Source organism: Pleurodeles waltl, chromosome 4_1, assembly GCF_031143425.1.
Source record: "Pleurodeles waltl isolate 20211129_DDA chromosome 4_1, aPleWal1.hap1.20221129, whole genome shotgun sequence".
In the NCBI taxonomy this organism is placed as follows: Eukaryota; Metazoa; Chordata; class Amphibia; order Caudata; family Salamandridae; genus Pleurodeles; species Pleurodeles waltl.
In genome coordinates this window covers 199,183,847-199,210,395 of record NC_090442.1, presented here as the reverse complement: position 1 = coordinate 199,210,395, position 26,549 = coordinate 199,183,847, and the positions used below count along the sequence as shown (strand labels likewise).

At 44.2% G+C, this 26,549-nt stretch overlaps 1 protein-coding gene across 6 annotated transcripts in view; it reads left to right on the top strand.

The window, feature by feature from the left end:
- Positions 1–26,549, top strand: part of WNK1 (WNK lysine deficient protein kinase 1) — a 669,373-nt gene that overhangs the window by 257,111 nt on the left and 385,713 nt on the right. The gene's annotated exons all lie outside the window — the stretch shown is intronic.

Sequence of the window (26,549 nt, the reverse complement as noted above, 5' to 3'; positions counted from 1 at the left end):
TCTATGACAGACTCTCCAAGACAGGGCTAGGACGCTTAGCCCTTTCTTGGCTTTCTTCTTTCCTTACAGGAAGATTCTTTCAAGTTTTGGATCGTTCTTTTCTGTCTGACATTGTGCCTCTGACTTGTGGAGTCCCGCCGGGCTCTTCTTTGAGCCCAACTCTGTTTAATATCTATTTATCATCTTTGGCAACAGTAGTCACTCCCTATAATCTTTCAATGGTCACCTATGCTGATGACACTCAATTAGTGGTATCCCTTTCTAGCATTGGGGACTCCTCTTCCGCTAATCTGGCCTGCTGTATGAAAAATATTGGGGATTGGATGACCTTATCTAAAATTAAATTCAATGATGGCAAATCGGAGGTACTGATCGTAGGCAATGGCACCCCTGCCGCCCCTTTGGCAGTGCATTCGGAGGCTTTTAACAGCTTGCCTTCTCCAAAGACACAGGTAAAAAGCCTAGGCTTTTTGCTTGACCCTCGTTTGACAATTGAGCTGCAAGTAAAAAGAATCTCCTCGGTCTGTTTCGGCTTTATTAGAGCTCTTAGGAAGATTCTTAATCTTCTACCTTTTACTGCCAGAAGAATTCTTGTCCAGGCTTTAGTTCTCTCTCGCCTAGACTATAGGAACTCTCTATATCTCAGTTCCCAGAGTATGTAATAAAGAGGCTGCAGATTGTGCAGAACGCAGCAACTAGACTTCTTATGAACTCCCCCAGGCACCTCTCTGCCAAACCGGCGCTGGTAACTCTTCACTGGCTCCCGATCAAACAGCGCATTCACTTTAAATCCATGTGTTTTGTTCATAGAGCCTTACATAACAGGGGTCCTCTTTTTCTTAGAAAGCAGATCTCCTTCTATGTTCCCTCTAGACACCTGAGATCTCTATCTTCTCGACAGGTTTATATACCTTGTGTCAAGAGATCATGGGGTGGTAATTCGTTCACCATCAGGGCTGCCCTGTTCTGGAACACTCTGGCTTCTGAACTTCACCACGAATCCTCAGAACTTCTTTTTAGGAAGAAGCTGAAAACTATCCTTTTTCGCAGTTAATCTGCCCCCTTTGGTCTTCCGTGATTCGTTGTGTGCTTTAGCGCTGGGATGCCCTAGGGTAGCTATGTGCTCTATAAACTCATAAAACTAAACTCTAAGGAGAAAGCCTTTACCCCTTGGATGCAAGAAGAACACTCCGCACCTATAGTGATCATACTAGAGACCACTGGGTGGATGATCACCTCTTTACCAGGTTCACTGAGCAAAGAAAAGCAAAGCTGTACAGAAAAGTACAGTCTTGACCTGGATTGTGTTCTGCATTGGAACCTGCTAACTTCTAGCCAAATAGCCATCTCCTGAAGGCTTGCATGCTCATTCTGTCAGAGCCAAAGCTGCTATCAATGTGTTAGGCCATAGGGTGCCTGTTCTAGACATTTGCCAAGCTGCTACATGGGCATTGTTTCATATGTTCCAGAGGCACTATTACCTAGACAGCCAGATCCGCTGAGAAAGGCAATTTGCCCACTTGGTCCTTAATTACTTTCTGGTTTGAACCAGTTTATTGACCCACCCCCTGTGTCTTATTGCTTGGGTATTTATTCAAAAAGTGAGGAATCTGTTGTTATAAGTCTCTATCAGAAGAATAAGATACTTCCCTTTGGTTATGCTCTTTCTGATAGAGACTCTAACTGCAGAATCTCACCAACCATCCCTCCCGTTCCACGAACTGGCCTCTTAATATAGAAAGATCCCAACTGGTCATGATCGATTTGTTTGACTTACATCTGCAGAAGTCGTGAAAGCAACTGAATGTAAATGTGCATAGGTGGCATCCATGTAGGCCTGTGCACATCGCATTTGTCATAGAATAATGCCTTCGTGCAGAGGTACCGCTAAAAATTCCCTCAATCCGATCTGCCTCCTGTGGGAATATTCAAAAGGTGAGGAATCTGCAGTTGGAGTCTCTACCAGAAGGAATTTTACTTAAGGTAAGTAACTTATTCATTGCCAGGATTCCTGGGGCTATGGCTCAATCATTTAATGTGGATTCATTAAATAGATTTTCATCCCTTGACTGAGTAAAAGAGAGATTGACAAAGACACGGACAACTTCAATTTCTCACAAGCTTGTTGACATCAATCTCTGCATCAGTCATCTGATACATCAGCTCTCTATCCCACTTAATAGAGTATCATGTGGGTAAGCAGGGAAGTTTTGTTCAGGAAACGACATTTAAGCCTAAAAGTCCTCTAGTAACAGTAAAATTGGTTTGTTACCCACTCTTGAAGCCAATTCGAAAACAACCCCCACCGATGCATTAAAGCAGGAGCACCATTTGGAGAGACAGGGTAACCAACTACTTCTGGAGTCCAACGTTACCACCAAATATGAAAACTCCTTGACCTGGGCTGGGCTGCCCCTTGATCCTGGGCTGCCCCTTTATCACCTTTGGCCCAATTTTCTGTGTGGGCTTGCCACAGAGCATATAGTGTTTTTCGGTATATTGACTTCCAGATCTAGGTCATACATAAATTTAATAAAAGCATTAATAAGATACCTTAAACCATTGGAGGTCTGAGAGTGCAAAACAATGTCATCAGCATATAGAAGGCACGACACCTGTTTACCATTTACTTCTGGGAGATCTAGACCCTTGGAAACTAAAAAGGGGTGCAAACCATTTTTGTATAAAAGGAATAAAATTGGGGCCAGGACAAAGCCCTGTCGCACACCCCTAGAGAGAGAGTCAGTGCACTCACCCTCCATTCCATACCTAACTGACGTGTTGACCTGCTCATGCAAGGCCGCTGGGAAATCGACGATCCGGTGAGACAGACCCAACTCAAGACAGTATTTCCCAAAGTTTGGAACAATTCACCTAAACGAAAAGGCTACTAAGGTCCATCAAAGCTAGGTATAGGGTTCCTTGTATAATATTCGTATATATTTCCCAATAATCAGAAGTAGATTCCCTCCGAAACCCATACTGTGCAAAGCAAAGGATGTCATTTTCTTGGGCCCAACTCTTGGTTCTATGAAGGGTGACATACCTCAATATCTTAACGACCGAATCCGATAAAGATATTGGTCTGTAGCACTTTGGGTCCTTTTTATTTCCTTTTTTAAACACAGGAACTATACAGGAGATTCCTAATAAGCTGGTATTCCCTTGAGGGCGGCAGTGTTCAGGACGTTAGTAATGATGTGGGCCCACAGTATGATATTATTCTTGTAAAGGTCCATCAGCACCCTGTGAGGACCTGGTGCCTTTCTTGATGGACTCTCCTCAATAGCCACTTCCTCTAGACCAAATCTAATATCCATTGGAAAGCAAGAGACCTAATTGCTCCCCTTCATCCCTGAGTGATCCCCATGGGAATAAATTTGACTAAAAGTGATCATGCCAACAGTTGGGGGGAGGGGGATCTTGGATCCTAGACCCTCCGAAGATGCCGCACAGAGACAGACTCCCTTTATACACAATACTTCAAAAGCTCATACCATCCTTCAGTTTACTGGCCTGCACAAAAGTCTCCCATGTTTCCCTCTTAACTTCCTGTTTCCCATCTTTGATGGCTTGCTTGTAAGCATGCTTGACAGCTGCCACTAGCGTCTTATCTCTGGGTTCATGGCTGAGGGCCAGGTGCAGCTTCCTATCTGTGGTACTACACATCTTTCAAACCAACCGCAGTATGGATTCTTCATCGGTTTCTAGCTGTTATTATTCAGATCCCTTACTGAACTATTCAGTTTTCCAAGAGCAGAAAGAATTTCAGACGTGTGGGAGACTACCCACAAGTAATATATACAGGGTTAGGCTACAATTGGATCACACCAAGGAAACCAGTAAAGATGGGATATGTGCCCTACTCCAACTGACCCTGAGTCCCTTGTCCTTGATAGCGAAACCATTCAGCCCTACAAGCTCACATGGGTGTTTGTGAGCTGGTACATCCAAACCCATCACTATGGGGTTGAGGTAACTATACTCTTTTTTTTCTCAACACCCTCAGCCGTGACGAATTGGCTCAGGTCCTTAGTGACGGATATAATCAATCACTGAGCCTTGTCCCCAGCCTACAAAAGTGGGTTTCTGCATTGATGAATCCCCAACATTTTCAATTATATTACTCACCCCTAAGCTGCCCAGCCTCTGCTCTAGTCAGGGCTGGGAAATGCATCAAACCCGACTGCGCCCTAGATTGTAGATGTTTATGTAAAAAAAAAAACAGTGGGACCAAATTGATACCCTTCGTCAGCTGAGTATCACAATTAAAGGAGGAAATCAAGCGTCAAGCTAACCTTGGGAAACAGTAGTTGATAATCACACAATCCCCATTTCAGCCGCCTATTCTTTAGCCATGGGACCATCCCAGCCAATACTCCCGACAAATAGAATATCATTGTATTCTCTTGAATGGAAATCAGAGTTCTGATTTAGCCAGAAGCAGACCTTATTCTTAAGTTGGACTGTGGACTCCTAAACTGGAAGTTTCAAAGGCAGTACGTTGGTGAGTACAGCAGTATATGGACAGCAGTTGGGGGTGGGGGGGGGGGTGGGGGAGGTTTAAATGAGTGCAACTCCCCTTCCTCACACCAGGACTTATTTCTGTTGGTGTGGGGTGGGTATCTTGCACAGTTACTGCGGTTCTTCCAGCGTGTTCCAAAGGTGAAATTGGGTGGCTGTCTGTACAGGATTCAGAGGGTGACCCGGCTATCACCGCAGTATACTTAGGAGACAATGACTAGTTCCCCCCCTTTGGGCCAATAACTGTATGCCCACATGCGTCGCTAGAAGATGTACTGGCCATTGTATCAGTGTGTCTGGGTGCTGATTCATGCAGTGTGATTATGTCTAAGACCATTATCTCCAGAGAACACAGTTTGGCTTTTGGGGGAGGGGGCATACTGGCTTCAATGAGCTGTTCAGTTTGAGCTGAGAAATGAGCCAGAAAGATTTAACCCCTTAGCTGCTCAGCCTGCTCCTAGGGAAACATAGCAAACCTATACATTTATGGAAAGTAGACACCTAGGGGAATCCACAATGGGGTGACTTGTGGGGCTCTCACCAGGTTCTATTACCCAGAATCCTTTGCAAACCTCAATTTGTCAAAAAACACTTTTTCCTCACATTTCGGTAATGGAAAGTTCTGGAATCTAAGAGGAGCCACGAAGTTCCCTCCACCCAACATCTCCCCCCCCCCCCCCCCCAAGTCTCCGATAAAAATGGTACCTCACTTGTGTGGGTAGGCCTAGTGCCTATAACAGGAAATGCCCCAAAACACAACGTGGACACATCACATTTTCCGAAAGAAAACTGACTTGTTTTTTGAAAAGTGCCTAGCTGTGGATTTTGGCCTCTAGCTCAGCTGGCACCTAGGGAAACCTGCCAAACCTATACATTTTTTTAAACTAAACACCTAGGGGTATTCATAATGGGGTAGCTTGTGGGGCTCTCACCAGGTTCTGTTTCCCAGAATCCTTTGCAAACTCAAAATTTGGCAAAAAAAACACTTTTTCCTCATATTTTGGTGATGGAAAGTTCTGGAATCTGAGGGGAGCCACAAACTTCCTTCTACCCAGCATTGCCCCAGGTCTCCCGATAAAAAATAGCACCTCACTTTTGTGGGTAGGCCTAGTTCCCGCCACAGGAAATGGCCCAAAATGCAACATGGAAACATCACATTTTCTGAAAGAAAACTGACCTGTTTTTTATGCAAAGTGCCTAGCTGTGGATTTTGGCTTCTAGCTCAGCCGGCCCCTAGGAAAACCTAGCAAACCTGGACAAATCTGAAAACTAGACAAATCTGAAAACTAGACATCCCATTCAGAATGGGTTGACTTATGGGGCTCTAACCAGGATCTGTTAATCAGAATCCTTTGCCAACCTGAAAATATGGCACAAAAAAACATTTTCCTCACATTTTGGTGCTGAAAAGTTCTGGAATCTGAGGGGAACCACAAACTTCCTTCCACCCAGCATTTCCCCAAGTCTCCCGATAAAAACTGGTACCTCACTTGTGTGGGTAGGCTAGTGCCCGCGACAGGAATGGATCACACAAGGGTCAATGGTAGTCCTTGCACGAGGGCTACTGTTAACCCTAGAGTGATCCATTCCTGATGCAGGCACTAGGCACATGCACACAAGTGGGGTTGTGTTTTGATCAGGACAATTGGAGAAACACTGGGTGGTAGGAATTTTGTCGATCCCTGCACATTCCTGTACTTTGTGATGAAAAAGCAAGGAAGAATAGTGTTTTTAATCAATGTTTCACTTTTGCAGGGTATTCTGAGTAAGAAAACTTTGTGAAATCCAAACACACCACACTTCCGTGGACTGCCTTGGGTGTCTAGCTTTCACAAATGTCTGGGTTTGGTAGGTTTGCCTATATGGCTGCCGAGCCCAGGACCAAATGCTCAGGCTACTGTCTTACAAAACAAGGCTGTTTTTTGGTAGGTAATTTTGATGTCTCCCCAATCAGTTTTGGGTACTTCCCTGTTGTGGTCACTTGCCCACTCATTAAAGTGAGACAGTTTTTCTCTGGAGAATAGTGGAAAATTTGTGGCTGCCTGCAGATTCCAGGACTTCCGCTCACTGAAATGCAAGGCAAAAGTGTTTTTTAAGCAAATTTTGTGATTTCAAGGGGATTCTGGGAGAAGGAAAACTGGTGAGAGCCATGCAAGTCCTGCACCCTTGGACTCTCGTGGTACTAGTATGTTAAAGTTAATCCACCACTCACACTGGTTGGTTTTAGCACCTCCAGAAATTATGGGTTCAAAGCATGAATACTTATCAAAGTATCTGAATATTGAAAGCAAGCCTTCTTAAGGTGGGCCATAAAGCCACGTCCAAGCACCAACCTCATTATGGTTCATTCACATGCCATTCACCCACAACAAACAATCCTTTCATACCGCTGGCCACGGGCCCAATCCAACCTATCACTGCACTCACATTAACTTACTGCTGCCAGGCAAGGGCGCATCACACTCCTACGCCACGACGGAATAAGTTTGACTACATTTTACCACCTGTCAAGTAACCGCCTCCTTCGTCCTTAACATTACGGAAGGCATGCATAACAAACCTTTACCAATGACTCCCATGACACCCGAGGCTCAGGAAGACCTGTTTTTCATGCGCCTTTAGCACACTCACTGTGCTAAATCCAACTCCTTCCAGTTTGTGGATGCAAGTTGGGGGTGTCCGAGTATGCCGTACAAAGCGATTCCTTGAACTGAGTGAGCATATGTACCTTTGAAACTAAGGGAAACGTGCTGGGGAATTCTTGCGATGTTCCCTAAAGAGAAGGTCATAGGCTGTGAAAAAGGGTAGTGTTTAGCACACAGGGGAGACCGTGATAACGCAGCATATGTCCCAGCCAGCATTATGTGCAGTGCTGTGACTGTAATGCACTTATCATACAGCAAACTGAAGATCTACTAAGTTCTGATGGAGGATGAACATAATAAGCAGGTCAGACACTGACCAATACGTGTCATTGTCCTTCAGTGCTGGGATGGCACCCATGGGTTTGAATCCATAGGTGTAGATGATGTACATCTGTACTACCTTTACTATCTGTCTTCTACCTGTGCAATATCCCTGTGAAGGCATACCTACCATAAGCTTTCCTAATCCATTCATATCTCTGTTACCATTAGAGTCCTGACTAATCCTGTATAATTGCCAAATGAACCTATGCTAGTTTGTGGATGCAAGTTGGTGGTGTCCGAGTATGCCTTGGCAGGCCTTTTCCTCGAAATGAGCAAGCATATCTACCTAAGAAAGTAAGGCGGGGATACTGGTGAAGAAATTCTAAGGTCTCTAAAGTAAAAATTCAAGCAAATATCCCGTGGGACTCATTCACCAACACTTCTACTTATGCTTTGAAAGTGAAGCTACAAATTGAGTTTGCACACTTTCAAACAAGTAGAAATGTTGGTGAATATGTCCGACCGGACATTTGTTTGACTTATTACACTTGGTTCTCGTTGACAATCATGGTGGTCCTTGTGAAGCATACATATGTTCCCTAACACACACTTCAAAATTCAGTCATGCTTTTAACATTCTGCCACACAGGGTACCCTGTGACAATGTGGCATATATTCTGTCCACTAGCATGTGCAGTATGGGGAGTATTACACACGTTAATTGAACAGAACACCTACCCCGTTCGGACTGTAGATATAGGTCTCAAGCAGGCCTTAGGGAAATCTATGATTTCCTGAAGTAGATGAAGTAAAATGCTGCGGCTGCTTGCCTAACGAAGCAGTGGCCCATATACGTCAGTATTCATACACAGCCACTGAAGGGATTACCCAAGGGCAGCGCCACCTCAGTCGATTTCCCAGACCTTTGCTTTAGTATGATACAACTTAAGCAAGTAGGGATATAGAGGCCTGGTTGAGATGGGCACTGGGGACACTAATACCAACTCTCCTGCCGCTTTCCATGCTTTGAGCTCACTTTACAGAGACGACATGGATGATCCTTTTTGGGTGTTTTAGGAATGCGATCAACAAAGTGTAGCTCCTGCAGCCTTGGCACATCTTCCTGTGGTTGTCTGACAGTAAACAACATACGCATTGTATGTTGCCATCTGGATCAGGTGGGTAAACAGTTTCTTGAAGCAAGTGCGAGTTTTACGACATGCATTGTATGTTTGAAGAACCTGATCGTTCTTGTCCACTCCGCTGGTGTACTTTTTGTAATCAAGTATACAGATGGGCTTGTGGACTTCGTCCATCTGACCCCAAACCGTGATGGGGAAAGTGCTCTCATCATGAATTGTAGTGAGCATGTGTACATCACGCCTAACCAAGAACTTAACTGCGAGCAGTTCATTGGAACGCATTGCAGTACTCTGGGATTTCTGTAGCTTCTTGCAAACAAGCTCCTGCTGGAATCCTTTGCAGTTACAACAAACTGTACCGCAGGCCACATTGTCAGCTTTGTAGGGCTCACTTAACAGCTCTACTCCTGTATAGAAATTGTCCACATAAAGGTTATAACCTTTGTGAAGGAGTGGCTGGACAAGTTCCCTTACGATCCTACCTGTGACCCCTAACACGGGAGGGCAACCTATAGGGTTTAGGGTAGAGTCCTTCCCTGTATACACTCTCAAGCTGTACACATAGCCAGAAGAGCTCTCTCACAACATGTACAGCTTTATGCCATAGCAAGCTCTTTTGTTCGCAATGTACTGTCTGAACAGCAGCCGTCCTTTGTACAGGATCAATGACTCATCGACTGCTATATTCTTTCCAGTAGTATAGATCTCTGGACACCTTGCAGACAAATGTTCCATGACAGGCAGAATTTTGAACAACCTGTCATGGTCTGGATGGTCCCGGGGCAATGCAGCAGAATTGTCATTGAAATGCAGCATGCGCTGCAGTAGCAAAAAAAGATCTCTGCTCATGTGTGGTGCAACGATGTGGGTTACCCAAACCGAGCGAGTCGTCCAGTAGGACTGCAAGATGGGTTCTTGCACTAACCCCATTTTGAGCATAAGGCCCCAAAAAATATTTTCAACTCCGCCAGCGATGTGGGAGTCCTCTGGCGTGGCTTAGAACGGAGCCCTAGAGTGCCCCCATGCTCCCTCAGAAATTGGTCTGCACAATTTCCTGAAAGATGTCACCATCCAAAAATGGATGTAGTCGACTGGCAAAAAGTTGGCCATATCGACTTTACATCCAGCGTCACCAGTAAAAGGTGGAATTTGGGGCTGAACTAAACAGGGAGGCTGCCAAGAGAGCACTCTCTCTGTGCTTGTGGCCGCATGCACCTATTTCTCTGGGTTCGGCTAACCCGATGTTGTCCCGCTGGACAGACTGTGCTTGCGAAGGGACAGCACGGCTGTCATCATTGCCTCCTTCAGAATCACTGGAAGGGGTATCGTCGAATGGGACTCTGCCGACTCAAAAATCACTCCCAGATTCTGCCCCATTGTCCTCTTCCTCAGATGCTGTCTCAGTCTCTGATCCTGCCTCAGAGCTATCCTCCACAATCTGAGTTAGGGCTTGAGCAGCAGTCATCCAACGAGACGTCATCTCTGCTGCTGGCTAAACTGTCCCTCTAAAGTACTAGCCTACGTAGAAGGCAGATAGTCACAAAATTGCTTGTGGGTGTGTGTGATGTGTCAAGTAGTAAATGCCATCACCTTACCTTCGCTTCTTCTATGATTTGGCAGATTCTCTGAAGACAGTGAAAAAAACAAAAAAGGCACAGTATTACTTCATCTTACCAAATACCCATCATCACAGCCTTTAGCTGTGGTGACACCCAGTGCAACAGTCATTTTTGGTGCTCTGCCTCCCATGACCTCCTTCTAATTCCCTCAGTACCACCCAGCAAAAGTGCCCCTCATATCTCCATGGCCCCCCCTCGCATATACACTTAATTTGTTTTAAAGCGCAGGTAATTATCAGGTAACGCTCGCCATTACTAATCCACTCAGCTGAATACATCTACATGTATATCCTTTGCGGTAGGCAAATAAACCATCTTTATGGTGTCAAAATATCTCTCTCTCTCTCTCTCTCTCTCTCTCTCTCTCTCTCTCTCTCTCTCTATATATATATATATATATATATATATATATATATATATATATATATATATATGTTCGATGGCATGTGTACCTGCAGATACACATGCTGTGCACATCCCGCCATCTGGTGTTGGGCTCGGAGTGTTACAAGTTGTTTTTCTTCGAAGAAGTCTTTTCGAGTCACGAGACCGAGGGACTCCTCCCATTTCGACTCCATTGCGCATGGGCGTCGACGCCATCTTAGATTTTTTTTTTTTCCGCCATCGGGTTCGAACGTGTTCCTTTTCGCTCCGTGTATATATATATATATATATATATATATATATTATGTGTATACACACACACACACACACATACATACACAATGGCATGTGTAGCTGCAGATACACATGCTATGCACAGGTCCTGCCATCTAGTGTTGGGCTCGGAGTGTTACAAGTTGTTTTTCTTTGAAGAAGTCTTTTCGAGTCACAGGACCGAGTGACTTCTCCTTTTCGGCTCCATTGTGCATGGGCATCGACTCCATCTTAGATTGTTTTCTTTCCGCCATCGGCTTCAGACGCGTTTCTTTTCACTCCGGTTGTTCGAGTCGTAAAAGTACTACAAACTATCTAAATTCATCGGTATTGTTTTCGATCAAGTACCGTCGATCATCGACACCTCTGTACCGGCGGACACAGATCTCTACTTGCCCTTCGGGGCACCCGTGCCCAACTCGGGCCTGGTCGGCCTAACCAAAAGTCTTGTCGAAGCCTCTTGGACCGGACCCTGTTCAGATTCTGCCCTCGGTGCCACGCCAAGTACCCTTACACTGACCAACATCTACTCTGTAACCTGTGTCTATCTACAGACCACCAAAAGGATACTTGCGAGGCCTGCAGATCCTTCCGCTCGAAAAAGTCTCTGAGAGACCGAAGAGCGCGAAGGTTAGAGATGGCGTCAAGAAGCACCGAACGCCTCGACGCAGAAGAGGAGGAGATGATCCACACCGCAGTCTCCATCCGGGGGTCCGACTCCGAGCAAGAGTCAGACAATGACAGACCAATAACAGGAGGCCAGCACGTGAGTACGCTTGCCCCAACCCAATCCAAGCCCAAACACAAGGCCTCGGAGATGCCACTGCTAGTAGGCCATGGCTCCACCCGTAAGAAAATTACCGGTGACCTAGCAACATCTTAGGCACCGACAAAGGCCACACCCCCGAAGCCTTCGGACTCGAGCTGAAGTGCAGGCTCCAAAATCCTCAAGCACCGACCCATCGAGTCGAAACCCCGAAAATCCCTCTCGGAGCCGAGGCCAACAACTACTCCAGGCCTTTCGATCCAGAAGAAACTGGCTTCGGAGACGAAAAAACACACATATACAGAGGAGCATGGACTTTCCAAGCAATTGAAAGAAAGCCATAGATTTGCGGAAGAACTTGCGCAAATGGAGGAATTTGACGAAAAACAGGCCAGAATCCAAATTCATAAAGACACTGGCAAAATCCTCACTGCACCTCCTCTAAAAACAAAGAGAAAGCTGGCCTTTCAAGGACATTTGGACACTGACCAGCCACCGGCTAAAGTGCCAAAACAGAGACAAAAATCTCTGCCTCCTCAGTTCTCACCTCACCAGTCTCCTCCTCACTCTCCTCACCTAACTGTCTCCCCGCCTGTTACCCCCACTGCACAGTCTCCAGCGCACTCTGCACAATCACACCAGGATGACACTGACCCATGGGACCTTTATGATGAGCCCATTTCAGACAATAGTCCAGAGTGCTATCCGTCAAAGCCATCACCTCAAGAGGATAGCACCTCATATACACAGGTTCTAGCTAGGACAGCGGCATATCATAACGTAGCCATGCACACAGAACCTCTTGAGAATGATTTTTTACTTAACACGTTTTCCTCAACTCAAGCCACCTACCGGAGTCTACCCATGATTCCTGGCATGTTAAAACATGCGCATCAAATCTTCCAGGAACCAGTTAAAGCAAGAGCAATCACTCCCAAGGGTAGAAAAAAATAATATAAGCTGCCTCCTTCAGACCCAGCTTTTATTACCCAACAGCTACCCCCAAATTCCGTAGTGGCCAGCGCAGCAAGGAAGAGGGCTAACTCCCAGTCGTCTGGGGACGCACCCCCACCAGATAAAGAAAGTAAAAAATTAGATGCTGCGGGTAAAAGGGTGGCATCACAGGCAGCTAATCAATGGCGTATAGCCAATTCCCAAGCGCTAATGGCCAGATACAACAGGGCCCACTGAGACGAGATGAGACATTATCCAGCATCTCCCCAAAGATCAACAGGAGAGCCCAGCAAGTAGTAGAGGAGGGACAGGCAGTTACCAACAATCAGATCAGGTCAGAGTTAGACTCGGCAGACACAGCCGCAAGAACTATTAATACGGCTGTCACCATTAGGCGACATGCATAGCTTAGGTCGTCAGGCTTTAAACCTGAAATCCAGCAGGCTGTTCTTAACATGCCTTTTAACGAACTCCAACTATTTGGCACACAGGTTGATACAGCCATTGAGAAAATGAAAAAAGACGCCGACACTGCCAAAGCTATGGGGGCGCTTTACTCAACTCAATACAGAGGCTCATTTTGAAAGCCTGAATATAGGGGAGGCTTTAGACCCCAAACATCTGAGCCATCTACCTCCCAATCCAAACCCTCTTACCAGACACAATACCAGAGAGGGGGGGTTTCAGGGAACCTACAGAGGACAATTTCCCAGATCTAGAGGAAAATATCAGCCCTCAAAGCAACCCACGCATACCATACAGTGACTTCATCCACATCTTCACTCACCACACTTCCCCTGTGGGAGGAAGACTGCAAAAGTTACACACCCACTGGTTACCCATCACAACAGACAATTGGGTTTTATCCATTATCCAACTTGGTTACTGCATAGAGTTCGCACAAACTCTTCCAGATAAACCCCCAAAACCACACAAACTCTCCTCTCAGCACATTTCAATGTTGGAAACAGAGGTACAGGCACTATTACTCAAACAAGCCACAGAGCTTGTGCCACATCATCAAAGAGGATTTCCTCTTTCCCAAAAAAGACAAAACATTGAGACCAATACTAGATCTCAGAACTCTCAATCTTTACATCCTATCAGAACACTTTCACATGGGAACACTACAGGATGTAGTCCCACTGTTACAACAACAATATTTTATGGCAACACTGGATCTAAAAGATGCGTATTTTCACATACTCATCCATCCAGCGCACAGAAAATATCTCAGATTTGTAATACAAGGAAAACATTACCAGTTCAAAGTGTTACCTTTTGGGATAACAACAGCTCCCAGGGTAATGGCTAATAAAAGCCAACAGTCAAACACAGTGCCAATATCATACATGTTATGTAATAAACACCCTGCACACACTAGGGTTCTTAATAAACTACCAAAAATCGCACCTACAACCAGTGCAAGTTCAACAGTATTTAGGAGCCACATTAAACACCCAAAAAGCACTTGCAGGCCCAAGTCCACAAAGGTGCAATCATTCCACAACATATTACCAAAAATCCAGCCAAACCAACAGTACACAGTCAAATTTGTCATGAAACTGTTGGGCATGATGGCATCATGCATCGCCATTGTCCCAAACGCAAGATTAAACATGCGGCCCTTACAACAGTGCCTTGCAAAAAAATGGTCACAGGCACATGGTCATCTTCAAGATATAGTGTTGATAGACCGCCAAACACACATCTCGCTTCAGTGGTGGAATTCCACAAATTTAAACAAAGGGCGGCCATTTCAGGACCCTGTGCCTCATGCCATTCTTACAACAGATGCATCAGTGATTGGATGGGGAGCACATCTCAACAATCACAACATTCAGGGACAATGGGATACAAAACAAAAACAAATTCACATAAATCACTTAGAACTTCCAGCGGTATTCCTAGCACTAAACGCTTTTCAACCTCTTCTTGTTCACAAACACATTCTCATCAAAACAGACAATATGACAACAATGTACTACCTGAACAAACAAGGAGGAACCCACTCATTACAACTTTGTCTTCTAGCACAAAACATTTGGCATTGGGCAATTCACAACAACATTCACCCTGTAGCACAGTATATTCCAGGGATTCACAATCAGTTAGCAGACGGTCTCAGCCGGGATCATCAGCAAACACACAAGTGGGAAATTCACCCCAAGTACTTCACAAATACTTGCGCCAATGGGGAACAACAGACCTAGATCTATTTGCCACCAGCCGGAACGCAAAATGCCAAAACTTTGCATCCAGGTACCCACACCCTCTATCCAAGGGCAATTTTCTATGGATCAACTGGTCAGGGATATGACAACAATATACTACCTGAACAAACAAGGAGGAACCCACTCATTACAACTTTGTCTTCTAGCACAAAACATTTGGCATTGGGCAATTCACAACAACATTCACCCTGTAGCACAGTATATTCCAGGGATTCACAATCAGTTAGCAGACGGTCTCAGCCGGGATCATCAGCAAACACACAAGTGGGAAATTCACCCCAAGTACTTCACAAATACTTGCGCCAATGGGGAACAACAGACCTAGATCTATTTGCCACCAGCCGGAACGCAAAATGCCAAAACTTTGCATCCAGGTACCCACACCCTCTATCCAAGGGCAATTTTCTATGGATCAACTGGTCAGGGATATTTGCTTACGCTTTTCCCCCTCTCCCGCTCATTCCATTTCTGGTCAACAAACTGCGTCAAAACAAACTCATACTTACAGTGCCAACGTGGGCACGTCAACCGTGGTACACAACATTGTTAGACCTGTCACTAGTACCACACATCAAACTACCAAACAGGCCGGATCTGTTGACAAAAAACAAACAACTGATCAGGCACCCCAATCCAGCAATACCCAATCTGGCTCCTGAAGTCTTAAAGTTTGGATATCGACATCTTCCACCAGAATGTATGAAAGTAATCAAACAAGCAAGAAAACCCACTACCAGGCAGTGCTATGCAAACAAATGGAAAAGGTTTGTCTTTTACTGCCAATCCAAACAGATAACACCTCTTGCCGCATCCATACAAGACACTATGTTATTTACTTCATCTACAAAAAGCAAAATTAGCTTTTTCATTCCTTAAAATACATCTCACAGCTATTTCAGCTTATTTACAAAATATACAAAACAAGTCTCTATTTAGAGTGCCTGTCATCAAAGCCTTCATGGAAGGTCTAAAACGTATCATACCTCCAAGAACACCACCAGTACCTTCATGGAATCTCAATATTGTTCTCACACGGCTCATGGGTCCACCGTTTGAACCCATGCATTCGTGTCAAATTCAGTTTCTAACGTGGAAAGTAGCATTCCTCGTTGCAATCACTTCATTACGAAAAGAGTTAATGAAATACAGGCATTCACTATTGAACAACCCTTCATACAAGTACACAAACATAAGGTTGTACTTCGCACAAACCCAAAATTTCTCCCTAAAGTCATCTTCCCGTTTCATTTAAATCAAACAGTGGAACTTCCAGTCTTCTTCCCACAGCTAGACTCAGTAGCAGAAAGAGCGCTCCATACATTAGACATTAAAAGAGCTTTAATGTATTACATTGACAGAACAAAATCATTTTGAAAGACTAAACAGCTGTTTGTCGCATTCCAAAAACCCCATACTTGTAATCCTATCTCAAAACAAGGCATAGCCAGATGGATAGTAAAGTGCATCCAAACCTGTTACTGGAAAGGCTAAAAGACAGCTATTAGTAACACCAAAAGCACATTCCACCAGGAGAAAGGAGCAACAATGGCATTTCTAGGAAATATACCAATGACAGAAATCTGTAAAGCAACCACTTGGTCAACACCCCATACATTTACCAAGCATTACTGTTTAGATGTGTTAGCAACACAACAAGCCACAGTAGGACAGGCTGTACTAATAACACTATTTCAAACTTCAGCTCCTACAGGCTGACCACCACTTATGGGAAGAGAACTTCTTTGTAGTCTATGCATAGCATGTGTATCTGCAGCTACACATGCCATCGAACAGAAAATGTCACTTACCCAGTGTACATCTGTTTGTGGCATGTTCCGCTGCAGATTCACATGCACCCTCCCTCCTCCCCGGGAGCCTGTAGCCGTTGAAGTTACATTTGAAATGTGTACATATGTATATATATATCTTTATTTCATTGCATAGACATCTCTTTCTTTACATTCTATCACTCCTACCTTACCCTCTGCGGGAAAACAATCTAAGATGGAGTCCATGCCCATGCGCAATGGAGCCAAAAGGAGTCGTCAATTGGTCCCGTGACTCGAAAAGACTTCTTTGAAGAAAAACAACTTGTAACACTCCGAGCCCAATTCTAGATGGCAGGACCTGTGTGTGTGTGTGTATATGGATTCCGACATCTAGTGTTGGGCTTGGAGTGTTGCATGTTGTTTTTCTTCAAAGTCTTTTAGAGTCATAGGATCGAGTAACTCCTTCTCTTCGGTTCCATTGCGCATGGGCATCGACTCCATTGTTAGATTGTTTTCTTTTCGCCGTCGGGTTCGGGCGTGTTTCCTCTCGCTCTGAGATTTCGATTCGGAAAACTTAGCAAAACTTTTTTTTCGTCGGTATTGTATCGATGGCGTTAATAATCTTCCATCGACACAGCAGTACCGTCGGGAAACAACTTTGTTCGCCCTTCGGGGCACGTGCGCCCAACTCGGGCCTATTTGGGCCAACCGCGGGAGAGCCTCATGGATCGTACTCCATTCCGATTCTGCCCTCGGTGCCACGCGAAGTACCCATACACAGACCAGCATCTGGTTTGTAATCTCTGCCTTTCTCCAGACCATCGGTAGGAAAACTGCGAGGCCTGTCAATCCTTCAGATCGAAAAAGACTCTTAAGACACAGAAGAGCAAGAAGGCTGGAAATGGTGTCGAGGAGTGGAACATTTCGATGTAGAAGAACAACAATTACTGCAGACAGCGGTCTCAGTCCGAGATTGGGAGTCAGAACAAGAATCTGAGGAAGACAGACCCGTCACAGCCGGCCAGCATGTGAGTACGTCTGCCCCAACACCCTCACATAAGAAAAAACAGAAGGCCTTGGGTACGCCACTGCCGGAAGGCCATGGCTCAGCCCGAAAAAAGACTGTTAGTGACTGACCCTCCAGTTCGGCACCGAAAAAGGCCACCACTCCGAAAACCTCGGAGTCGACAAAAATCTCCATTTCGGACTCCAGTAAACATCAATTTTCAGAGTTGAAAATAAGAAAACCTGTTTCGGACCCGAGACCTTCCTCATCATTTACTATCCTGAAAAAACACATTTCGGAGCCGAAAAAAACCATACAGAGGAACACAGACTTTCTAAAAGACTTAAAGAAAGCCAGTAAACCTCTGAGGAGGAGTCAGAGGTCGAACCAATACTTCAAATTATGGATGAGAGGCAGTCCAGGATCCACATCCATAAAGAAACAGGCAGAAGTATCACAGCACCTCCTTTAAAAACAAAGAGAAAGCTGGCATTTTAGGAGGAATAGGATACTATGCAACCCCCAGCTAAAGAGCCAAAACAGAAGAAGCCTGCACCTCCTCAGTCGTCTCCTCGTTCTCCTCCTCATTCTCCACACCTACCTACCTCTCCTTGGACAAGGCCTACACCAATGCATTCTCCAACTCATTCCTGACTCACAACAGGACACTGTTGACCCATGGGATCTTTACGACCCTGATCCCATCCCAAGCAACGATCCAGACAGCTACCCCTCTAAACCATCGCCACCTGAAAATACTACTGTATATAACCAGGTCATAGCTAGGGCTGCAGGCTATCATGGGGTTACAATGCATACAGAACCACTAGAAGAGGATTTTTTATTCAACACATTATCCTCAACTCATTCTAGATACCAATGCCTCCCGATGCTCCCAGGTATGGTAAAACATGCAGATTACATTTTTAATGAGCCGGTGAAAGCATGCATTATAACACATAGAATAGAAAAAAAAGTATAAACCTGTACCTTCTGACCCTGATTAGATCACCCATCAGGTACCACCTGATTCAATTGTGGTTAGTGCTGCAAGGAAGAGAACAAATGGTCAGTCCTCAGGAGATGCACCCCCTCCTGATAAGGAAAGCAGACAATTCGATGCTGCGGGGAAAAGGGTTGTGTCCCAACCAGCAAACCAATGGAGAATAGCAAATTCACAAGCACTACTAGCTCGTTATGATGGAGCAGATTGGGGCAAGATTTAATAAAGCATCTCTCCAAAGAACACCAAAAAAGGGCTCAACAGGTAGTGGAAGAAGGGCAAGCTGTTACAAATAAACAAATAAGATCTTCTCTAGGTGCAGCAGATATCGCTGCAAGGAGTGTCAACATAGCAGTCACTGTTCGTAGACATGCATGGCTCCGATCTTCTGGATTCAAGCCAGAAATACAACAGGCTGTGTTAAACATGCCCTTCGATTTAAAAACAAACAAAAAAAACATCTTTTGGGGCCAAAAGTAGACACAGCAATAGAAAAGCTACGAAAAGACTTCGACACAGCTAAGGCAATGGGTGCACGCTATTCTACACCATATAGAGGGTCATTTCGTAAAACTCAATTTCGAGGTGGTTTCAGACCACAGCTGTCAGAGGCATCTCCCAAACAAATCACCCTACCAAACACAGTACCAACGAGGTGGATTTAGGGGCACATATAGAGGACAATACTCTAAAAATAGAAGAAAATTCCAGACCTCTAAGCAGCCTGCAACACACCCAAAATGGTGACTTCCCTCACTTCCTTCCACTCAACACCTCTCCTGTGGGGGAACTCTACAGCAGTTCCACACACATTGGCAAAATATCACCACAGACACCTGGGTGCTATCAATTATCCGCAGTGATTATTGCCTAGAATTGATAAACACTCCTCCTCCAACTATTCCACCAAGGTTTCACAAACTAACCACAGAACACACAATTCTGTTACAAGAAGAGGTCCAATCTCTACTACTCAGAAAGCAAAAGAGTTAGTTTCACAGTCTCAGATAGGAACAGGAGTTTATTCACTATACTTTCTAATTCCCCCAAAAGATGGCACACTCAGGCCAGTATTAGACCTCAGGCCCCTCAATCTCTACATCCTGTCAGAACATTTTCACATGGTAACTTTACAGGATGTTATACCACTACTACAAAAATGAGATTTTATGACCGCTTTAGACCTCCAGGATGCGTATTTCCACATACCCATCCATCCTTCCCACAGAAAATACCTCAGGTTTGTCATTCAAGGAAAACACTACCAGTTCAAAGTGTTACCCTTTGGAATAACAACAGCGTCAAGGGTATTCACAAAGTGCTTGGCAGTAGTGGCAGCTTACCTAAGAAGACAACATAACGTATATCTAGACGATTGGCTAATAAAATTAAGCAGTTGTACACAATGCCAAAATCATACACGTTTTGTAATACAAACCTTACACACACTATGATTCTCAATGAACAACCAAATATCACCCCTTAAACCAGCACAAATACAACCGTATTTAGGTGCGGTACTAAATACTCAACAAGCTCTAGCGTATCCAAACACACAAAGGATACAAGCTTTCCAAAATCTAATTCCACAAATACAACCAAATCAACAATACACTGTATGATTTGTTATGAAAATTCTAGGAATTATGGCATCCTGCATTGCCATTGTTGCACACGCAACATTAAACGTGCACAACAATGGTCACAGGCACACGGTAAACTCTAAGATCTAGTGTTGATGGACCGCCGAACACATATGTCCCTTCAATGGTGGAATCGCAGCAGTTTAATGAAGGGGCGGTCATTTCAAGACCCTGTGCCTCAGACCATAATTACAACAGATGCATCAATGATTGGTTGGGGAGCTCACCTAAACAATCACACCATTCCAGGGCAATGGAATGTCAAACAGAAACAGCTACACATAAACCAATTAGAATTATTGGTTGTATTCCTTGCCCTAAAAACATTTCAACCTCTTCTCAAACAGAAGAATGTTCTCATAAAGACAGACAACATGACAACCATGTATTATCTCAACAAACAAGGATGGACACATTCATCTCAACTGTCCCTTGTAGCCCAAACAATTTGGAAATAGGCAATTCACAATAGCACAATACATTCCAGGAGTAGACAATCAGTTGGCAGTTGTCCTCAGTAGAAATCACCAACAAACACACAAATGGGAGATTCACCTCCAAGTACTTCAAAAGTACTTTCAAAGGTGGGGAACACCAAACCTAGATCTATTCGCAACAAGCAAAAACACAAAATGCCAAAACTTCGCATTCAGATACCCCTATCCCAGGGCAGTGCTCTGTGGATCAATTGGTCAGGGATATTTGCGTACGCATTTTCCCCCTCTCCCACTCCTTCCGTTTCTAGTCAACAAGTTGCGTCAAACTTCACTCAACATGATACTCATAGCACCAACATGGGCACGTCAGCCGTGGTACACAACATTACAGATAGATCTAGTAGTACCCCACTCCAAACTCCCATACAGATCAGATCTGTTGACACAAAACAGAGGTAAAATCAGACATCCAAATCCCAAAGCTCTCAATCTAGCAATTTGGCTCCTGAGGTCATAGAGTTTGGATATTTGCAACTCCAATCAGAATGTATGGAAGTTATTAAACAAGCAAGAAAACCCACTTCTAGACAGTGCTATGCAAACAAATGGAAACAATTTATATTACTGTCAATCTAAAGATGTAGACCCTCTTACAGCATCAATACAAGATATTGTATGCTATTTACTTCATTTACACAAATCAAATTTAGCGTTTTGTTCAATAAAAATACATCTTACTGCAATTTCTGCATATTTACAAAATATACATCATAGCTCTTTATTTAGAGTTCCTGTCATTAAAGCTTTCATGGAAGCCTTAAAAGGCATCATTCCACCCAGAACACCACCAGTTCCATCATGGAATCTAAATATAGTGCTTACAAGACTTATGGGTCCACCATTTGAGCCAATGCACTTGTGTCAAATTCAATTTCTAACATTGAAAGTTGCTTTCCTAGTGGCAATTACTTCTTTAAGAAGAGTAAGTGAAATCCAAGCCTTTACTCTTGAGGAACCTTTCTTTCAAGTACCCAAACATAAAGTTGTACAAAGAACAAATCCAAAGTTTCTACCAAAAGTTGTATCACCATTTTATATTAATCAAACAGTGGAACTGCCAGTCTTCTTTCCACAGCCAGATTCCATGGCAGAAAGAGCTCTACATACATTGGACATCACAAGAGCTTTAATGTACTATGTAGACAGAACTAAACCATTTAGAAAGACTAAACAACTCTTTGTAGCTTTCCAACAACCACATACAGGCAATCCTATATCAAAACAAGGTTTAGCAAGATGGATTGTAAGGTGCATCCAAACATGCTACATCAAAGCAAAAAGACAGCTTTTAATTGCTACCAAAGCACATTCTACACGAAAGAAAGGTGCAACAATGTTTTTTTTAGGGAATATACCAATAGCTGAAATATGTAAAGCAGCTACATGGTCAACACCCCATACATTCACTAAACACAACTGTGTAGACGTATTATCACAACAACAAGCCACAGTAAGTCAAGCTGTTCTAAGAACATTATTCAAACAACTTCCACTCCTACAGGCTAGCCACCGCTATTTTTTGGGAGGACAAACTGCTTTGTAGTCTATGCAGCTACACATGCCATCGAACTGAAAATGTCACTTACCCAGTGTACATCTGTTTGTGGCATGTTATGCTGCAGATTCACATGCACCCTCCCTGGAAGCCTGTAGTTTAACACATTTGTATATACATTTACATTTGCATGGACATCTCTTACTTTATACCTATATACTCTATCACTCCTTCCTTCACCCTCTGCGGGAAAACAATCTAACAATGGAGTCGATGCCCAGGCGCAATGGAACCGAAGAGGAGTTGTCACTCGATCCCGTGACTCTAAAAGACTTCTTAGAAGAAAAACAACTTGTAACACTCTGAGCCCAACTATATATATATATATATATCTATATCTCCCAGTTGTGGGCCATGAAAGTATAAATCCCAGAATGCCCCTGTGCACTGAAAAGGCAACAGCATGGAGAGAAACTGAAAAACCATTTGAAAAAGACGAGATGTTGAAACGCGTCGTGGGGTCTGATTTATGTTGCCTGAGCATTGCTGCCCGTCATTAAATCAACTTGCTAGTGAAATCTTCTGGATATATATGTGTGGTTTCCCTGGGGGGCCGATTTTCCCTGGGGCCGATCGTGGCGAAGGGTTCAGCCCCCCCCATCCTCCTGAAAACTATTGCGATAACATTACCCCCAGAGGTACCCTGCCATTTTTTTCTTTTTTCATTATTTCATTATCTGTGGGGTGTGATTGCCCCTTCAGAAGAACCCCAGCTTATTTAGTTTTTTATTTATGCCCCCACGGGGCGGTCGCGGCCCCCCCAAACAAGATCACTGGTGCCTAGGGGCGTTTCCTGGCCATGGACCGTATTCGTGCTGCGATCCATGGGCAGAAAACTGTTCCAGGAATGCATTAATGGGAGACTCTCCCCCTTCCATTGATGTCTTCCTGGCATCTGGAGGGGCCGTTTTGGCCTTTTTCCCCCCACCTGCTGCTACAGTGGAGAAAAATGTGATGTCAGAGGGGCGGGGGGGAGGGGAGACGCGGAAGTTCATCCGCGTCTCCTGTGGTAATACAAAAAAAAAAAAAAAAAAACGGAGGATTTTTTTTTAAACCCCCTCTCTGGTGTCGCCCACTGGTCGGGACCGCACCAGGGAGGTAGGGTTAATTATGTCATTAGGATCCATCGTAGTGGTGTTATTATCTGCTTGGACCGGAACAGAGGCATACGATCTAGGACCAAGTGAATGAGCCCGGCCCACTCTGGTCGATGACCGGCAAAGACAGGCCTGGTTGTGGCCCGGGCACATCCCACGCTTTTGGAGCATCTCTGGCACTTCATGCCCCTCTTTGCACTCAGGACAGCTGGGGGATGAAGTCCCACCCCGTCAAGGCAGCCAAACAGTCACTGAGCAGGTAAACCTTTTTGTTGTACGTCCACCGGTCCTTCTTTGACTGATTATTGGCTCTGGAGGCTCAAACCAACATTCAATTTAAAAGTGAACCAGACACTCATCATACCCATGTGATCAATTTCTCTGGCTCACGCCCGCCACTGAAATCTAGCTTGTCACCTTTTCCCTTTACTCCCAAGGAGAAGACCGGACCTACAACAAGAAGACAGGAGGAGCTCCCTAACAGAGGTGGCTCTCTCTCCTAGCTCAGTAAAGTGGATTTACTACATCCAAATGTGTCCAGTGCCAGAAAAGCTGCTACCAGTGATATTGTTGGGCTGTTTAAACAACTGTTCGCACTGGAAAGCGAGTATCCATCCCTGTGCCATCGGACCTGTCCAACAACCCCACAGCCCCTATGTAAGATCACTGACATCCGCAAACAAAGCACAAACCCAGAGTAATGCAAATGCTACCATATCCATTATCTGTGTTGTCTCACAGGATCAAAGTGGCATACAACGCCTATCACATATTTCCGATGTAGCCATAAACTAAGGCCAGACTCTGCTGCATAACAACTCACTTCCTCTTCATTGGGCTTATACCCACAAAGTCATCAAGTGATATAGGAAGAGTGCCCATCTGACTATTCCGTGTTGTCTTGGAACGTAGCTGGACTTTCCTCGAAACCAATAGATCCTGAAAGGATGTTTTTACTGATCAGTTCAATATCATTTTTGTTGCGGGAGACGTGGGCGCTTAAGTACATCTTTAAACAAGTTTGGAAGCTAAACATTTGCAATCGTTGTTGACTTCTGCTTACCAGTTAGTCTATCACCGTGACTCACGGCCTAAGAGCCTGTAACAGGAGATTTGATTCTGACAGTCTTCCCAGTATTACATTCAAAAGGGGCAACCACCAGAGCAGAATTGACCATATATTTTTAGATCCCGACCTTTGGAAATACTCAAGAGGCTTCCAGATTGTGGCCAGACTAGATAATGACCACATTGAACTTAAACTGATTTTAAAAAGTGAAATTGTTATGAGAAGTACTGAAAAGGGCAAACACTCTGATATGGTCCTAACGCTGGGTATAAACAGAGGAAAAAGAGTAGAATGGCCAAACTGAACTTAAATGTGGAAATGCTATCAGAAATGTATTCCCAATTCAGTAATATTGTGGACCCCTGAATGAATGGCTCTTCTGAGTTGGCTTCCTTTTTAAGATATACATAAGTAATTGTTTAATATGCTATACTTATTGGGTACCGAAGAAGCTCCTGGATGGAATGAAATGACCTCTTCTGCCCCGTTATGGCTTTCAATAGAGTGCTGAATAGCGAAGGAAAAATTATAAAAGGCCATAAAGCAGGGAAACAGATCTCATTAGAGCCTGCAACATAAGTCAGTTACTCTACCTCCAAGCAAAATTGGATTGACTCAAGGTGGACGCCAGCGGAGAGGCATCTTAAAGTAGATTCTCAATCCTTTTGGCACAACTTTTTACGTGGTAGCCCTAAATTCTGTAGCCCACTTGAATTTTTGGTTCAGCCACATCAATGAGTGGGTCATTACGAGGGAATGTCTACACAGTATGACTTAGAATTCATCCATGAAACAGAATCATTAAAGTCTACCTCCAATTTGCAGGCTCTGAAGGCCGAGTTTGTATACAGTTTTCCCTAAATGAGACACTCAAAGCCTTTAAGTCCTCAAAATAGGAAAAAGCACCAGGACCAAATAAGGTCCCAGGAGACCTGTACAAGTCAGAACCTAATGTGTGGGATTCTACCTAACAGGATTTTGGGGGGAGACAGAATACCCGAGTCATGGCGTGGAGTGTAAATAAGGGTGACAGATCCATCTCTAGTATTATCGTCTAAAAAGTCTGATCAATAATTTACAAATCAGACTTTTCGACTGGATGGATGAATTCAAAATGTTATTCCCTCTACAGCAGGGTTCTGCAAGAAAGTAATCACAGCAGACTAGATTTTCAGACTAAATCTAATTGGAAGTACCCAAAGCTTTCAGAAGACCTTTTTATATGTGGCATTTGTGGACCTAATGGCTGCATTCGATTTGATCCCAAGAGAGCTACTTTGGTCCACCCTTGCTCAAATGGGAATCAATATCGAATTGCTTGACATTTTGAAAAAATTGCATGCAAATAACTTTGCCAAGTTAGGTGGGGGGGGGTAGGTGGCGTGCTCACTGAACAAATACCCATAGAACGAGGAGGCAGACAAGGGTGTGTGCTTGCCCCAAAGTTATTTTCATTATGTGTGAGTGATATAATTAAACATCTCGGATTATGCACAGACGACTCAGCAAAACTGGGTGTGTATCAACCCCGCATTATTTACAGATGACACTCTACTATTATCCCTCACTCCAGTTGGGTTACAGAATCTGTTAAATTTTCTGTTTTTTTTGTTTTTGTTTGTTCTTGAGGAGTTCAACACCTCTTAAACAACAACAAAAATAATGATTCTAAGACCACACAAAACATTTATAGGAGATTGTTTGATGAAGGGTGAAGGATTTCAAACCACAGACAACTTTGATTATCTGAGAGTTAGGTAGGATAATTTAACTCTTAAATAGCCAAGTGATTTGACTCCAGAGTGCATTTGTGGTAAGTTAAAATTAGAAAGCAACCACCCCTTTATCTGTCACTCCAGAGATTCAGCTCTATAGGTAAAAGCACAAGCTGCAGTCCTCTCTGGAGCAGAAATCTGGAGAGCAGGATGCAATACCAGGGCAGCAGCAAAGGAGAACAATTTTCTGAGCTAATTTATTTTGCCCAACAGCACACCAATTGTACCCCTGCATTTTGACACAGGCTTTAAGAGAATTGGTGGCCAAGTGTCATTAAAACCATTGCTCTCTTGGGTAAGATTGTGACAGATTCCCAAACTCTCATCCTA